The sequence below is a fragment of the Esox lucius genome, chromosome 16 (genome assembly GCF_011004845.1).
Source record: "Esox lucius isolate fEsoLuc1 chromosome 16, fEsoLuc1.pri, whole genome shotgun sequence".
Lineage (NCBI taxonomy): Eukaryota > Metazoa > Chordata > Actinopteri > Esociformes > Esocidae > Esox > Esox lucius.
The window spans coordinates 33,239,492-33,258,752 of NC_047584.1; positions in this window are offsets into that span (position 1 = coordinate 33,239,492).

Genomic DNA, 19,261 nt, shown 5'->3' on the forward strand with positions numbered 1-19,261 from the left:
ACTCACCCTCCTATCTTAGTACCCTGACTCACCCTCCTCTCTTAGTACCCTCACTCACCCTCCTATCTTAGTCCCCTGACTCACCCTCATGACCTACATCTCAGCATCACTTTGCCTATTAAAACATTTCTTAAACCCGAAAATTGGAACGGATCAATATTCTCTAGCCTCCGAGGAGCCAACATAAAAATAACGTCCGGCCACTTCCAAGACACCAGTCCTGCCCTGCAATCCAGGCGGCTGGTTGGAACATAAGCTAGCTAGACAGTTAGCTGGAAATCAGGTCTGGCCAGTTCTAAGAAAGACAGGCAGTCTGACTGGCAACCTGAGTGGATAGTAAGTGCCGTGTTTAGCCTCTCACACAGATAACACCAGCTTACTGCGGTTTGGCAGCACACCGGCAAAAGAACCAGCCAATGCCTGGAAAACTGACTGTTATCCCAGCTAGTTAGCATAGAGGAAAGTGTTCTATGGAGACAAGGGACAAAAGAGGCGATAGAACATTTGTGAGGAAAGACTGTTTTTTTCGTATTGTAGTGCAAATGTTTGATAAATATGCTCCAAGCTATACCACTAAAGAAGTCGGCTGTCCTTCTGTCTAACTCATGGCCAAGACATAGTGTCTGCAGCCTTTAACGTTACGACAAAAGAAACAATCAATTTTTAATAAACACTTTAAAATCACTCCCTGTTACCTTTGTTTGCCATCATCTGGAGAAAATATCTGTTTTATTCTAAAGAAAATTAAATGAAAGATAATTGTGGAGTACAAGAAAGAAATGATAGGAAAAGTTTTCTGCGAGGCCACTGTTAAAATATAATGGGTAGATTCACTCATTTCATTTGTTTTTTCATTTATTTCATTCTTGTTAATGTATTTTGTTGCTCAAGATGCTGCGGGAAGCAACGAGGGAGAAGGTTAAATGGTTGGGTACTGGGCAGATGCTATAAATGAGGCAATCAGAGAAGAAATCTGCAAAATCAATGAAGCATTTAATACAATGTCGAGATTCTGATTGCATCAAAAATGACTTAATCACACAATCATCTCAACAGTCTTGTAATATTGATTTTATATCAGTGTATCTAGTTTAAATGACATTTTTGGTTGATGATGTCTTGTCCCTATACATGATTTTTGACTTAAAATCTGTTACTTGCATTGGTAATAAATGCAATGTGGTAACTAAAGAGTAAGAATTTATTGTGTCCTAACATCGTTTACATGTTTCTCCTCACCCCCTACAAAAACACATGCGCACACACACACACACACACAGACTCCACCTGAACTTCACATTCACTGGATTGGTTGAAGCATGCAGCAGCTCTTTTCCCTCTCTCTGGAGAGGAAGTTTGAAAGTTCGCTCAGGCTATGTGAGGTGGGACCAAGCCAGACTGCACAGGATCATGGGTAACTCAGGTGACTACACAATTATTACCAGTATTATACTATCCAACAAGGTGCTCTAACCCTTCATGTCTACACACACACACACACACACACACACACACTCCTGTAACAGATCCCTTGGTTATCACAGCCATGCAGATTGTTGTGAACTGCTTATGGAAAACACACACATCTCAAGATGCGACCAGTCTTTGCCAAGAGTGAGCCCAGTGTTAAGAACAGTTGTTGTCCTTGTTTTCGTTCGCATGTTTTTTTTCAGCATCTCTAAATTCCCAGCGTTGCTAAGGTGCTTTGGGGAGAGGATTAGCTGATGTTGGCTGGCTCTGATGATGAGCTAGCCCTGCATATTTCCTTCCGGCAAGAGAAAAAACAAAGAAAGACTGGAAGGATGAAGGAAAGGAGGAAGAAAAGATGAGGGGAAAAACAAGAGGGAGAAGGCAATAACAGCTTGTGTAAACATGATGACTTGGGAAGGTAAAGGTGGTGGGGAGGAATGGAGGAGGGGGGTGAGGAGGAAAGAGAGAGGGGTAAGCTTGCCAGGTGAATGGAAACAATAATTACCCTAAAGGAGGCAGTTCCACTTTCATACAAACACTCAAGAGACGACTCCCAGTCTCACAGACTCTCTGGTCCACTTTGCTCAACTCGACTCCCAGTCTCACAGACTCTCTGGTCCACTTTGCTCAACTCGACTCCCAGTCTCACAGACTCTCTGGTCCACTTTGCTCAACTCGACTCCCAGTCTCACAGACTCTCTGGTCCACTTTGCTCAACTCGACTCCCTGTCTCACAGACTCTCTGGTCCACTTTGTTCAATTCGACTCCCTGTCTCACAGACCCTCTGGTCCACTTTGCTCAACTCGACTCCCAGTCTCACAGACTCTCTGGTCCACTTTGCTCAACTCAACTCCCAGTCTCACAGACTCTCTGGTCCACATTGCTCAACTTGTCTCTACTGTCTCACAGACTCTCTGTCTCTATGTCTTCATAGCTTCCTTTCTTTTTACTTTCTCTGTTTCTGTTGATTATTTCTCACTCTTTCTCTTTCTCCCTCTACTTCTGTTTCATTCTCGTGTCTCTCTGTTTCTCTCTCTCTCTCTCTATCTCTCTCCATCCTGTCTCTACCTCTCTCTCTCATTCTTTATTCCCAGAAGGTGTCAGTTCAGTTCCAGACTCTTTTGTCTGTTCTCTGTCACAACTTCAAACGGCAGTGCTGTTCTGGTCATACTGATGATGCTGGGAGCGGTGGAGCTCTGCGTCTCCGGTTTACACGGCTCTCTGTGTCCTTGGTGACACCCTTCCTCTCCGCTCTCTGTCTGTCTCTCTCTTTTTCTCCGCCTCTCTCTCTTACAACCTTCTTTCTGTTTTTAATTAGCGGGTAGGGTGGTATTGGCGAAGTGGTGAGGAACAGTGGACTGCGTTCACCAATTACCGGTCTGTTCAGCCGGCGGCACCTCAGGGACACACTCTGAACCTGTCAATCTATGTGGAATTTGATGTGAATAAAAACCAATTACATGTGAAGTGACTCATACGAATACTGAGTATCTTTGATTTTGATAACTTATTAGCCTGGGCTAGAGAGAGACATAAAGTTAGAGTAAGGCACAAAGCTAGAGAGAGGCACAAAGTTAGGTTCTTAATAAGTTGATGTCTCTTTTTTCTTTATATTTTGTGCCCAGCATTTGATGGAAAAAACTTTTTGAGTTTTGAAGTGTTGTATTTTTCCATGGCCCTTTGTCACATGACTGTGGTATACCATTTCAATAATAACCTTATTATGCCTAAAGGGCAGTTGATAAGGCAAAGCACAACAAGTAGGGGTGGTGGGGGTAGTAGGGGTGGTGTTGGTGGTGGGGGTAGTAGGGGTGGTGGTGGTGGTAGGGGTGGTGGGGGTAGTAGGGGTGGTGGTGTTGGGGGTAGTAGGGGTGGTGGTGGGGGTAGTAGGGGTGGTGGTGGGGGTAGTAGGGGTGGTGGTGTTGGGGGTAGTAGGGGTGGTGGTGGTGGTAGGGGTGGTGGTGGGGGTAGTAGGGGTGGTGGTGTTGGTGGTGGTGGTGGTGGTGGGGGTAGTAGGGGTGGTGGTGTTGGGGGTAGTAGGGGTGGTGGTGTGGGGGTAGTAGGGGTGGTGGTGGGGGTAGTAGGGGTGGTGGTGGTGGTAGTAGGGGTGGTGGTGGTAGTAGGGGTGGTGGTGTTGGGGGTAGTAGGGGTGGTGGTGTTGGGGGTAGTAGGGGTGGTGGTGGGGGTAGTAGGGGTGGTGGGGGTAGTAGGGGTGGTGGTGGTGGTGGTAGGGGTGGTGGGGGTAGTAGGGGTGGTGTTGGTGGTGGGGGTAGTAGGGGTGGTGGTGGTGGTAGGGGTGGTGGGGGTAGTAGGGGTGGTGGTGGTGGTAGGGGTGGTGGGGGTAGTAGGGGTGGTGGTGTTGGGGGTAGTAGGGGTGGTGGTGGTAGTAGGGGTGGTGGTGTTGGGGGTAGTAGGGGTGGTGGTGGTGGTAGGGGTGGTGGGGGTAGTAGGGGTGGTGGTGTTGGGGGTAGTAGGGGTGGTGGTGTTGGGGGTAGTAGGGGTGGTGGTGGGGGTAGTAGGAGTGGTGGGGGTAGTAGGGGTGGTGGTGGTGGTAGGGGTGGTGGTGGTAGTAGGGGTGGTGGTGTTGGGGGTAGTAGGGGTGGTGGTGTTGGGGGTAGTAGGGGTGGTGGGGGTAGTAGGGGTGGTGGTGGTGGTGGTAGGGGTGGTGGGGGTAGTAGGGGTGGTGGTGGTGGGGGTAGTAGGGGTGGTGGTGGTGGGGGTAGTAGGGGTGGTGGTGGTGGTGGTGGTGGGGGTAGTAGGGGTGGTGGTGGTGTTGGGGGTAGTAGGGGTGGTGGTGTTGGGGGTAGTAAGGGTGGTGGTGGGGGTAGTAGGGGTGGTGGGGGTAGTAGGGGTGGTGGTGGTGGTGGTAGTAGGGGTGGTGGTGGTGGGGGTAGTAGGGGTGGTGGTGGTGGTGTTGGGGGTGGTGGTGTTGGGGGTAGTAGGGGTGGTGGTGGTGGTAGGCCTGGACAGGCAGAGCATCCAGAGAGACAGAGTCAGTTTGAATCCCCTTCTGGGGCATCTCATTTCAGGACCCAGGTAACCCGACACCTCCTGGTTGTGGAACACAAAGCACTTGACCGAGGGCCAGAACTGCCTCACCCCCTCACCCCCTCACCCCCTCACCCCCTCACCCCCTCCTCTCTGCATCCTCTCTTCCACCGCCACCCTGTTTCAGGTTACACCCCCCCACCCTCACCACCATAACAGTGGAAGGCAGGTAAGGGTGTGTGTGTGTGTGTGTGTGTGTGTTAAGGTGTTTGTTATGTGTGTTTGTTTGTGCTTGTTTAGGTGTGTGTGTGTGTGTGTTAAGGTGTTTGTATTAAGGTATTTGTTATGTGTGTTTGTTTGTGCTTGTTTAGGTGTGTGTGTGTGTGTGTGTGTGTGTGTTAAGGTGTTTGTATTAAGGTATTTGTTATGTGTGTTTGTTTGTGCTTGTTTATGTGTGTGTGTGTGTGTGTGTGTGTGTGTGTTAAGGTGTTTGTATTAAGGTATTTGTTATGTGTGTTTGTTTGTGCTTGTTTAGGTGTGTGTGTGTTTGTGTGTTAAGGTGTTTGTATTAAGGTATTTGTTAAGTTATGTGTGTTTGTTTGTGCTTGTTTAGGTGTGTGTGTGTTAAGGTGTTTGTATTAAGGTATTTGTTATGTGTGTTTGTTTGTGCTTGTTTAGGTGTGTGTGTGTGTGTGTGTGTGTGTGTGTGTTAAGGTGTTTGTATTAAGGTATTTGTTATGTGTGTTTGTTTGTGCTTGTTTAGGTGTGTGTGTGTTTGTGTGTTAAGGTGTTTGTATTAAGGTATTTGTTAAGTTATGTGTGTTTGTTTGTGCTTGTTTAGGTGTGTGTGTGCTTGCATGCACCTGTGCATTTCCATGTGCATACCTACACATGTCACATGCGGGCCAGGCAGCTGTTCCTCTCCTGGCGCGGTTCTCTGATCGGGTAGCTGAGCCGTGACAAGGGTTACCTTTCAACCACCGATCCCCTCAAAATACTCATCTGATCAAGCCCTGCTCGCCTGGCTCCCGCTCCACGGCTGCCGGTCTCCCAACCTCAGGAGTTAGAGCCCTGATAATAGACCCTCTTAACGTTATACTGTGAGGAGAAGGAGGAGGACCAACTGTAGATGTGTGAGCAGGAGCATTTGGCTAGTGAAGATATATATGATTTCCTATACTTATGCCTCCCAGTCAGTCAATCAGCCAGTCAGTCAATCAGCCTGTCAGTCAATTAGCTGGTGAGTCAATCAGCCAGTCACACTCTAACTATGGAAACCCTCCCCATTCCCAGCTAGGGCCAGATGATTTCTTCTGTTGCTATGAGTTTACTTTCTCTCTCTGTCCCTCTCTCTCTCACTCTGTGTGACTCTCAAATCAGTTAAATTCAAAGGGCTTTATTGAAATGGGAATCATCTGTTTACACTGCCAAAGGAAGTGGAAAATGAAGAAAAGAACATCTAGCATTTATTTCGTTGGAGCACTGTACATTACCCAGCTTAGAAGTTTTAAGTGCGTTGCCAAAGGTTATTGTGTTGTTTTTTTCTTTCTTTAACAGAATAGTTCAGAGAATACTTCTCATTACGTGTTTTAGAAACATCCTTCAACTAGGTGACGTTGTTCTCAAAAACATTCTTATTATGTTAAATCCAACACTTTTCTGTGCTCAGTACTATAACATAATCAACCTTCTACCGGCTTCCTCAACTGCCCACAGCTATAGTATATTTACAGTCCATCCCGCCCTTATTGCCTAATTGAAGCATTATGCTATTTTAGAGGACAGTATTTAACACCAAGCCCTGTATAAATTCCTTTTTCTTAATGTTAGGAAATCAACTTGTTTAAGGGGTGTAAACTAAAACATTGTCAGAACCTCCCTGCAACCTAGTATAAAAATCTGTTTTTATACAATACTAGTCTGGTAGTCGTTGTAAGCTTTTATGAATCACTCAGTCCAGAGAGTTCATTTGAACATAAGAGAAAGATCTAATGTGTAAGGTGAACACAGATTTTCTCTCCAATCTGACCTCAAGCCATTTCATTCAACAGCATGTTGGACTCCTTTTGAACTCCCAGTGGTTTGAGACATGGTGGATGTATTTGTTCCAGCCCTACTTTTCTCTTATTTTCTGGGAGTCTGTGGTTTACTTGCATCATCCCTGGTTAGTATCAGTTGGCTTCTGGTTTGGCTGCATCATCCCTGGTTAGTATCAGTTGGCTTCTGGTTTGGCTGCATCATCCCTGGTTAGTGTTTGTTGGCTGCTGGTTTGGCCAGTGTGACTTATTCTGAGCACAGAGCAACTGTCCCTCAATGCTAACCAATACTCATTTAGACACACACACACACACACGCACACAAATACACGCATCTACTCACACACACAGAAACACTAACATACACATCTCACTTCCTGCCGCATATTTATAGAAATACTGACAGCTGAGATAACCACTAAATCCTTGTGTGTATGTGTGTGTGTCTGTGGGTGTGTGTGTGTTTCTAAGAGAAAAGATAGCAAGAGAAGGGAGGAAAAGAGTGTTTGAGAGAGAGTTGGAGGGAGAAATAAATAAAAAGAAATAGAGTTGGAGGGAAGAGGGAAGAGGGAGAATAAGGAAGAGATACATATTTCTCTGAGATTAGACCCACAAAGAATTTCAATACTGTTAGATATTTGTTTGATCAAATCACAGCAGCAAGTATATAACAGCAAGTATATAAAAGCAAGTATAACATTGATGTAATGACACAACATTATTAGCCGTTAACCATTTCAAATGTTTTTGAGTGTAATGATTACTTAGAAGTATATACACTCACCTAAAGGATTATTAGGAACACCTGTTCAATTTAATTAATACAATTATCTAATCAACCAATCACATGGCAGTTGCTTCAATGCATTTCGGGGTGTGGTCCTGGTCAAGACAATCTCCTGAACTCCAAACTGAATATCAGAATGGGAAAGAAAGGTGATTTAAGCAATTTTGAGCGTGGCATGGTTGTTGGTGCTAGACCGGCCGGTCTGAGTATTTCACAATCTGCTCAGTTACTGGGATTTTCACGCTCAACCATTTCTAGGGTTTACAAAGAATGGTGTGAAAAGGGAAAAACATCCAGTATGCGGCAGTCCTGTGGGCAAAAATGCCTTGTTGATGCTAGAGGTCAGAGGAGAATGGGCCGACTGATTCAAGCTGATAGAAGAGCAACTCGTTACAACCGAGGTATGCAGCAAAGCATTTGTGAAGCCACAACACGCACAACCTTGAGGCGGATGGGCTACAACAGCAGAAGACCCCACCGGATACCACTCATCTCCGCTACAGAATGTTGCCTGGTCTGATGAGTCTCAATTTCTGTTAAGACATTCAGATGGTAGAGTCAGAATTTGTCGTAAACAGAATGAGAACATGGATCCATCATGCCTTGTTACCACTGTGCAGGCTGGTGGTGGTAATGTAATGGTGTGGGGGATGTTTTCTTGGCACACTTTAGGCCCCTTAGTGCCAATTGAGCATCGTTTAAATGCCACGGCCTACCTGAGCATTGTTTCTGACCATATCCATCCCTTTATGACCACCATGTACCCATCCTCTGATGGCTACTTCCAGCAGGATAATGCACCATGTCACAAAGCTCGAATCATTTCAAATTGGTTTCTTGAACATGACAATTAGTTCATTGTACTGCAATGGCCCCCACAGTCACCAGATCTCAACCCAATAGAGCATCTTTGGGATGTGGTGGAACGGGAGCTTCGTGCCCTGGATGTGCATTCCACAAATCTCCATCAACTGCAAGATGCTATCCTATCAATATGGGCCAACATTTCTAAAGAATACTTTCAGCACCTTGTTGAATCAATGCCATGTAGAATTAAGGCAGTTCTGAAGGCGAAAGGAGGTCAAACACAGTATTAGTATGGTGTTCCTAATAATCCTTTAGGTGAGTGTATCATTGTCTGTGTCCATATTATGGCAAGAACAGCTCAAATAAACAAAGTGAAACGGCATCTCATCATAACTTAAAGGCATGAAGGTCCATCAGTCCAGAAAATTAGAAGAGCTTTGAAAGTTTGTTCAAGTTCAGTCTCGAAAACATTTCAAGTGCTAATGATGAAACGGCCTCTGGTAAGGACCACCACAGGAATATGTGTTACCTCTGCTGCAGAGAATAAGTTCATTAGAGTTACTTATATATATCATCTGTATAGTACATCCAGAATATGCTAAAAGAGCTGTTCATTTGACATCAAAGGGACAGTCCACCTAGCATTTAGAAGTAACACAGTTCAAATGACGGCAATACATAGAATATGTTTACAAGCCCAGGTGAAGACACAGAGCCAGCAGTAGTACTAGAGCTTGTTGTGAAAGAGGACCTCTCGGTGGTGTGACAATGGGCTCTTATCACCCACGCTGTCTGTCAGCTCTCTCTCCGACCGTGTCACCGCATCACATGTCCTAGCAGAACACCGACCCGGCGTGGCAGTGTGACCGTGTTCGGCCGACAGGGGTAGCTGGGCGTCCCATAGAGGTGGTCCTGGAGGACATGCAGAAACATTTAAGTCGCTCTGGTCATGAGTCCCTATTAAATAACTAAGGTGAAAATACAGACCATCAACCCTGCAGATCTGTCCCAACTCCTGAGCCTCCTCCCCCTCCACTCTCCTTCTCCCCCCGTCTCCTTCGTCCTCATTTCTCAGTAGTGCTCCTCATAGTTAAACTTAACCGGAAGACCAACTGCCAGCAGCAGTTTTACCTGTTCCGGTTCTGATCCGTTACTCTGGTCACATGTTAACCCCCTTCTGGCTGTGGTCTCTTCACACACACACACACACACAAAAACACACACACACAAACACACACACACAAACACACACACAAACACACACACACAGCTCTGTTCCCTGACTCCGGGAGTCTGATGGACAGGTCTGATAAAGTCATATAGCACATGGCGAGGAAGAGGACGAGGACGAGGAGGAGAAAGAGATGGCAGCTGAAACTGTAGACTCTGTTAATTAGCTGACTGGATGGAGAGATTGTGTGATAGAGAGATTGAAGGAGAAGGAGAAAGAGAGACAGAGATAAGACATAGAAGGGACACAGCGATAATCAAAAGGATGGAGGCTTTATTGACTGTGTTGATTATTTATTCACAGGAAGGGTGAGTGGAAGTTTTAGAAGCGCTAAACTACTGAAGATACACACACACACACACACACATCCACACCCACACACACATCCACACACACATACACACACATACACACACACGCACACACAAACATCCACACACGCGCACACACACACGTGCACACACACACACATTCACACACATCCACACACACACACATTTGGCACATTGCTCAGGAGACTTACCTGTCCAGGTATTCCAGTATTCCAGCTCTGTCCGGTGGAGGAAAGTCAATCCCAAAGCAGGTGGGTGTAATTCGTGGTGGTGGTGGGGGGGGGGGGGGGGCAGTAAGTCTAGCCCAAGGTGAGATGTGGTGGGATGGGTGGGGTGATGGGCGGAGGGGGTTAAAAGGGGGATCGTTTTCAGGCTCTTGGGGACGTCAGGATTGGCATGGCACCACACTGCCCACCCAACATCAACAGGCTCAGGTAACAGCAGTCCTAAAGGACACATAATCACACAACTCTGTCTGTCTGACTGACTAACTGCCTGTCTGTCTGTCTTACTGTCTGACTGTCTCTGACTGTCTGTCTGTCAGACTGTATTTCTGTCTTACTGTCTGTCTGTCTCTCTGTCTTACTGTCTGACTGTCTGTCTGTCAGACTGTATTTCTGTCTTACTGTCTGTCTGTCTCTCTGTCTTACGGTCTGAGTGTCTGTCTGTCAGACAGTATTTCTGTCTGTCTGTCTGTCTGACCATCTGAGGAAGAGAAACAGAGCTGAGAGACAGACATTCATGAATGTCCACATGATGATGTTTCACACCAAAATACGAATAGCAAATATACAAACATGTCAATACAAATACAACACAACTGGCCCCTTAATGTGACTAACTTTCCTTGGGTTCTGCCAGTTCCACCTGCTGAGAAACCGGTCAGACGATGCCTCTAGCCCTGGACCCAAGGGAAGAACCAAACCCAACCACAATAGCATGTTCGCACATTAAAACAGTAAACAATTCCAAAATAATAATATAGAAAAAAGTAATGTGTGTATGCATTTATATACATAAATTATAATCCACCATCTCCTGATTATCTCTGCTTGGGGGACTTCATGACTATGTAATGTTTTTATGTTTAAATGTTAAATGTTTTTAATATGAATCCAGTTCCCTGCTGGCCATAGATCAACCCACCTTACCCAACACATTACCAGTTTAGTAGTTCTTTGTGTCCTTGAATATTTCTTGTTTTTAAATCTTTGTATGTTAATGTGCTGATTTTGCCCTAAAAATAAATAATAAAAACCTAAAGAATGATCATATTACACATTGATGAAAGCATTTGTTTTTAGATCCCATAGAAAGACACATGGAAGTTCATCTGAAACCTGATGTTATGAGTTAATAGCCATTCCTGGACCTGACTCCAAAACCGCACCACCAGTGGATCACAAATCCTTTACACACACTTATTCTGACAGTACGTCCATTTGGGTTGTACCGTACACATCTCTGATAAGCCCTTTCTTTGTCGCCATGGTGACACTGCGATTGACACCCCTGTCCCCGCCAACATCAGAGGATGGACACTGTGATTATCACATCACCGCGGTAACCTATCCCAAGATACCTCTAATCCCATTATAATCCCTCAATCAACACAGAGTATCTCGGCCCCTTGCTTCTCCGCCCCCCCACCCCCCCTTTCTCGCTTTCTTTCTCTTACTCTCTCACACACACACACACATACACACATACACACACACACACACATACACACATACACACATACACACATACACACATACAGATACACGTGACACACGTCTCCCCTAACATGTCACACACGTAACACACACCTCCTCTAAGATGACACCAGCTGAAAACCCAAAGTGTTTAGAAGGAAGATTTAAATAAATTATTACACATCAGAGTAGTGATTGGTCTAAACATTTCAGCGGTTGAATTGGTAATTTGGAGAATTTGGAGGAGTGCCATTTTGTGGTTACGATAATCCACACATTTGGAAAAACTTTAGGAAGTTCTGGTTGACCAGTCCCTCAAACATGGCCTTCACTAGCCAAAAGTCGGAATTAGGTCGGAAATTCTTGGCATGATACCAGCACGACACGCATTCAGTTAATCTTCCACAACACACTGTCTACCAACCAATCATTTCCCACAACACATTCTTCAAAGAGTCCTACGCAACACCAGCTGCTATTTTGCTACCGTGACGACTGACAGCTGAACTGTACGGTGGACCAGAGCTGCCTCCATGAATTCTGACAGAGCAAGGACGATGTTGCAATGTGTGTTGTAGGTTTTCAGCTGGTTAGCTTCTCTTGTGTGGTGTGAAGTGTCTCAGGCTGGACTGTAGATAATGGACAGTTGTTCCTTTACACACTACCACATATTCAGTGAAATCAAATGATGTTTACCCTGAGTAAGGTCACTCACTGACTGATACGACTGAACAATGACCAACCCCAAATGGCTCGTGTTATGTTCAGTAGCCATAAGACACTTCAGACACTTGATGCCCTCCCGGTCCCACCTCTACTTTCAACTCAATGGTATTCACAAGCATACTAACCCACATTCAAACCTGACTTACATAAAAGAATAACGTACTAAAATCTAACTTCCAACCTTAGTCTGTGTATTATTCCTCTGAGTGGAGACAAGTGATTTTGTTCTACAATAATCCATTAATTCAGTCATTCCTAAAAAGAAATAATAGTTTTGATATCCTCGTCAAACTATCATGCACAAGAAAAAATGTAAATGCCCCTGAATGTTTCATGTCTCCAAATGAATACAGTTGGTTCCAATTTGGACAAAGTGAAGATGTAAACAATGGCAAGTTGTATAGGTGTTTTTACTACCCTGGGATCTACTGTAATCACTACCATGGGATCTACTGTAATCACTACTCTGGGATTTACTGTAATCACTACTCCGGGATCATCTACTTAACAGAATACTTGTTTTGAGACATGACAGGTGCATAGTAGCTCCACACAAACCAACCCACAAACACACACATACCCTCAGGTAAGACCAGTGTTAGCCTCTGTTTTGAGTGACAAAAGGGAGATACTCCAAGAGATCCTTCCCTATCTAGGCCCTGATGTTAGATTTGAGTTGTACCTGACCACTTTTTAAAATCGCCAACTGCAACAATTATTTGGGTTTGTAAAGGCAATCCAGAATGTTGGCAATACACTGCAATGACAAGCATGTGTATGCATATTTCATGTGGAGTGTTGAAATGCATTAAAGGGGTAATCCACACCCAGAAAATTGTGAAACTACTGTGTATAATTGTGATTTTAGAACAATAGCATCAATCTTTACTTGCTGATATCAAAGTATTCTCAAAAGAAAATAAGATAATTTGTATTTTAACCTTAAAGTATTTTTAAAAACTCATACTTCCAGTTCGTCACTTCTGTTTCGTCATTTCATTTTCAGTCTTATGCAGAAACCTCGCAGATGACACCGGTAAGAAAAGTATTACATTTTAGATGATATACAAAAGTCATCATTCAAAATGTGTCGAAATCGATCGTTAGTAGCACTGTTTTCTAAAGTTAAGAAAACATATTTAAGCGTATGAAAATACTAAATACAGCCGTATGACATTTTTTTATTCAAACGTGGTAAAGATTTATGCTAAAATCATAAAAATGGATTTTTGCGTCAAATCTTAAAATGTCTTCTTTCAAACACGCTTTTTTTATTTTTACGTTCGCTTCTTACAATTTGTTCCCACCTTCGTTCAGTCATCTTTTCTCAAAGCCAAGTTTTGAGCCTCTATTGGCGTGGAGTTGGGGCTTTACCTGGGCATTGAATTCTCGATATTAACCTTTCCATGCACATCTTTCCCAACGCAATATGTGGAGAAAAGTTTAAGAATATATATTGTATAAACTAGGCTAAATGTGTACATCTAAACAGAATAATAAAGTGTTATTCCCAGGTTGCATCGATGTCACTGTTGCCATGGTCACAGACACAAATACTGATGAAAGTTGAACGTGTTCTTCTTATGGCTGCCCTATGTACCCCAACATAATTTACCCCCAAATTAAGGGTGACCAGGTTGACAGCAGTAGATACATACGCCTATCAGCGAACAGGTGTGTGTGTGCTATGGTTTATTTAACTAATTAATTACTATTGATGTTCATTTAATAAACAGTTGTTCTTAATTAATGTACAAAAATGTGACGTTATTGGGGTGGCAAAAATAAACGAAATTCAAATGTGATAAAAGTTTATACTTAATTCATTAACTGGATTTTTTTTTGCTGTGCTGTTTCCAAACCATTAGGCTTTCAGCAAATGATAATTAGACATCTAACTTCAGTCACCAGAACAAGTAAAACTTTCATCAATATTTGTGTCTGTGACCATGACAACAGTGGCTTCTATGCAACCCTGAGAATAACAGTTATTATTTTGTTTTAAATGTACACTTTAATCCTGGAATATCTAAATCACAGTCTTATTACATTTCCTGTTTTAACGAGAAAGGCGTTCAAACTTAGGAGCACGTGAGGTCTTGGCTCAGACCTCACAATTACCAGGCTCCAAAGACTTGTTGCTGCCACTGTCCAAAGTCCTCCTGGCTGTGTTGCCAGCCAGACGATACCTGACGATTCCAATTGCCAGTCTGATAACCACCACCCAGCCCCACCTCCACCCGGTTGTCCCTGTCCTAGTCCATCTGGTCATGCTTCTGACCTGGATTAGGTTTTATAGACTCTAGACAAAGCCCAAATTCATTTACCAGTTATTACAACTTGTACTCTAAAAATGTGCACCCAGCACAGCCAGAAGAGGACTGGTCACCCATCTGAGTCTCATTCCTCTCTAGGTTTCTTCCTAAATTCTGTCCGCTTTTAAGGGAGTTTTTCCTAGCCACTGTGCTTCAACATTCTTGTTGTTTGCTCCTTGGGGTTTCAGGCTGGGTGTTTTGTAAAAGCACTTTGTGACAAATGCTGATGTAAAAAGGGCTTTATAAATACATTTGATTGATGTATTTGGGACTCGCTGTATATATTTGTGACTCGCTACTTACAAGTTTACAACCTTTTGATTCATAAAATTCGGCCAATTCTAGTATTTTATCAGTATTTATCATCATGTGTCTTTTATCCATATTTCTTCTATCAATCCCTTCATCCATCCTTCTCCTCAACCAGGAAAACTCCCAGGTGTCCAGAAACATTTTCTATGAGGAAGTAGGCAGAAGTCAACCTGCACTGCTCTGAATCCCTCACTGCCAGATGTTTCCACTGGATGTCATCCACTGAAACAAGCCTGTTGAGTGCAGGTCCAGGGTCAGGACACATTACTGGGAGAGTCAAGAGGTGTGCTAGTGATTCTATTTCAACATGATAATGATGCAGGCAGGGGTTTGAGAGTTTCAGGGTTTTTTTTACACCATGGGCGGTCCAAGATCTTCCCTGACAAATAAATGAATTCCTGTTCTCTGAATTTCCCCTGGTAAAGTGGAGAATGTGGGGTGCGACTTCTATTTTAAGTCATTTTGCAAAAGTTCCAGACTGCATCTTTAAAGTTGGCATACAGTTACATACAAAACCCTTAGTGATGAGGATGAGACAGGTCCAGCACCACAAAGGGGCAAGATGGGGCTTAGCCCCCTCAGTTGTACCCCCCCCCCCCCCCCCAGTTTAAATACCCTATAGAAAAATTGCCAAAAAAGATTAACCCCCTAGCCATTTTTAACTGCCCCCTCAGTCACTTCGTACTGGCGCTGGGCTTGATGAGAGATTAAGGGATATGAGCACTAAGAATTTCCTAGACATTATTTTACGGTCATTTGGAGTTTCTGTGCACTTTTACATAGGTATGTGTATACCGTGTGTTTCTCTATTGCAGGCTTCACTACAGACAGGACCAGTTCTATGCGCTCATGATAAATCTCAGCATTTATAATGAATACAGCCACGGAGCCTGTTCTAATGTAGGCTAACACATTAGGTCACATTAGGTCACTAGTCCACTGGATCACCCTAGGTCACCAGTCCACTGGATCACCCTAGGTCACTAGTCCACTGGTTCACCCTATGTCACTAGTCCACTGGACAACCCAATTCACCTTACAGCTCAATCATGTTTTCACAAAGAACATTTTATAAACGTGTCTCTGTTGTATGTCACAGACATCTACAATATCAACTGTTACAGTACAAGGACCAAACACCAACATGTCTCTCAGGAGAAGACAGCATATACAAACCAGTTCTCTCTGTTTCTGTCTGTGTGTTTCAAGATTTTATAGTCCATGTATAGGTTTGTGTCTGTGTGTATGTGTGTGGTGTGTGCATCAGACATTTTTGTATGCTTGTCTTTGCTGAAGAAAGGGAAGCTGTTCTTCACCCTCATTAGTGGGACTGTTCAGCCTTGGGCCAACAGATGTCTGTCTGTCTGCTTTTGTTATCAGGAGGGAGTAATCGAACCCAGAGTTTCAGCCTCCACATTTGTTTAGAAACCTTGTGTAGAGAGCTGTGACTTCTTAATAACCATCCGAACAAATCTCTTTACCTTCAACATCACAGCATGTCTGTTAGTCTTTCTGTTTGTCTGACTGTCTGTCCCTCTAACTGACTGTCTATTCATTTTTTTTCTGTAGCACAATCCATTTGACAATGAAACAGAGTACTCTTAAGACCTGACACAATGGCAGGAAGGCGGAGAAGATTATAATTATTTTTCCTTCATTCAAGTTCACTCACCTTGCCATTTCTTGCGCTGAGGTACCCTATTTCAGAAAGTTTCAGAACAGGCAAAACTCTTAGCTTTTCAATTGCTCAGAAAATGTTCCTTGTAAGAAAGTTCAGGACAGAAAATAATTCAGGGGGCCAGTGGGAACAGAGAAGGCCACACAGAGGACAGAGAGTCCGTGCCATCAAAAATAATTAGTTTATCTTTCTGATTTATTTTTTTATTCTCTGAATGTTTCCATCTAAAACCAATTATTATGATTCCTGAGGCCAAAGAACTTGCCATTGTGAACATGTTTGTTGAAAACAACCATTGTCCTCCTAAAGTTATACGCTTAGAGAAATCCTGTCAAAAAGAATAATTCAAGACAACAGAATTTATCATGGTATGGAGACAGAAACCAGTCTTTGATGTAAGTGAAACTCTTTGACCCAGGTCAGAGAAAGGATGCTCAGGCTTAGCCAGATAAAACGTTTAGTTTTGATGACTACAACTGTATAAAGACACTTTTTCCCTTTTGTTTTCTTGGGCAAAATGTTAAGTGTTGCTGAATTACAATGCAAAACCCAAACAAAATATTATGGTATTTTTTGTTTTTTTCCTGTTCACTCAAGATACTTAATATACAGTCTGTAATACCATGCGAAGAAATATTTCCAGCGGTAATTCTTGAACACCTCATTTCGGGAATGCAGCGAACCTGAGAAAATAAACCATTATTTTTTACACTAAAAAGTCATGCAGTATCCATTGATTTTCAATGTGCTTTTTTTACGCCAATCAGACGTAGACTTTCTTGCGCGTTTTCGATCATTGTCTTGCCTTGTGATTTATGTTCGCTGCAGGATAGCCTGACATTCATGGCTCAGTGACGGCAGGTCGTCGAGGTCCTGTGGTAACGAGGCACCCGGATAACAACCCACTGCCACTCTGGGAACGGGCTCACGTGTACGTGGGCACGCATGCGTGCACGGGATCACATAATTACCCGTAGAGCTGAATATGAAACCGCGCCAGCATATTGTACCCGGAGATCGGAGACACCCGAGAAGACCTCAGGAGAGTTAGACAGTTGTTAACATCACACCATGTCAACAACACAGGCAATCTGACACACTTTTACTGGACTTCAATGTACAAACAAAAGCACACTGTGCTGGTATATATGTTTTTTATCTTGTATATATTGGACCCATACAGGTAGAAGTCAGAAGTATGGGAGGGGTGAAAAATAACCTTGTACATGGAGGCAGGATGTGACAAGAAGACTATTGTGAATAGGAATGGGTGTGTTTTTAATAGTGGTAAATAAACATGCATAACTTTTTTTCTCTCAGCTTAAACCTTACCCATTTTGAATTAGAACTTCACCCTAACCTAAATACATAAACCATAACCTGTACCTTAACCATTCAGAATCAGTACCTAACCTTAATATAAGCATAATTCCAAACCATTTATCTTTATGCAAATGCTAGGACAATCTTCCACTTATTGTTAATTCCTCCACTTCACACATAGATGTTTGACTCTTTCACTTCACCAATAGATGTTTGGATGTTTATCTCTTTCACCGAAAAAAAATAGATGTTTATCACATTAACCAAATTGGTTTATTGAATTTAATGAGAGCAGACACACCCAGGCTTCATCACACCCTGTTCAATATCACTTATATGGAACCTCAGCAACAATGTGAAGTTGACTACAAGGTCTCAACAAGCCGCACATCATGGTGAATCTTCCCGTGAGTTGCTGGCCTAACAAAATTAATCCAAGGGCACAGTGATGACTCAGACAGAAAGTTGCAAACATCTCCAGCTCCAGCTATGGTAAAAAAAGAGGAATAACAAAGTGTAAAGGAAAAATTGAATCAATGGGAAGGCACAAACCACTGCTAACTAAGAGAAACATTTGTGCTCATCTCACATTTGCAAAAAAGCACACTAATGACCTCCAAGACGTTTAGGATAATGTTCTGTGGACAGAAGAGTCAGAAGTGGAACTTTTTGGAAGACACGGTTCCTGTTATGTCTGGCATAAACCAAATGCAGCATTTCACCATAAGAATAACATCCCAACAGTCAATGATGGTGGTGGTAGTGTGATGGTGTGGGGATGCTTTGCTGCTTCAAGGCCTGGAAGACTTGCCATCATTAAAGAAACTGGTAACTCTGTTCTCTACAAAAAAACTCTGAAGGAGAATATCCAGTCATCAGTCTGTGATCTGAAGGAGAATATCCGGTCATCAGTCTGTGATCTGAAGGAAAATGTCCGGTCATCAGTCCCATCAGTCCCATCAGTTCCACCTCAGAATGTCTCAATAGAACCAAAATGAAACTTTTGGTGTGGCCTTGTCAAAGTCCCATGGAGATGCTGTGGCAGGACAAGCAGTTCATACTAGAAAAGCCTCCAATGTCACTGAACTACAGCAATTCTGCAACGATTTGGTCAAGATTCCTTCATAGTGATGTGAAAGACTGATCTCCAATTATAGAAAGCATTTGTTTTCAGTTGTTGCTGTTAAAGGTGGTGCAAGCAGTTATTAAGTTCAGGGGGGCAATTACTTTTACACAGGGCCAGTTGGTGTTTGATAACTTTTTTCCTGAAATTAATACAATTATAATTTAAACAGTAACTTTTGTGTTTACTCTGGTTCTCATCGTCATTTATTACATTTTATTTGAAGATCTGACACCATTCAGTGTGACAAATATGCAATCCCAGGAAATGAGGAAGGGGGCAAACACTTTTTCATGGCATTGTAGACTTACAGTAAAACACAAGACTGTGTGTGTGTGTCTGTGTGTGTCTGTGTGTGCATGTTACGGGGTAGAGGCTGTTACCCTCGATAAGAGGAGGCGGAAAATCAATCACCTCAATTGACAGCCATGTGAA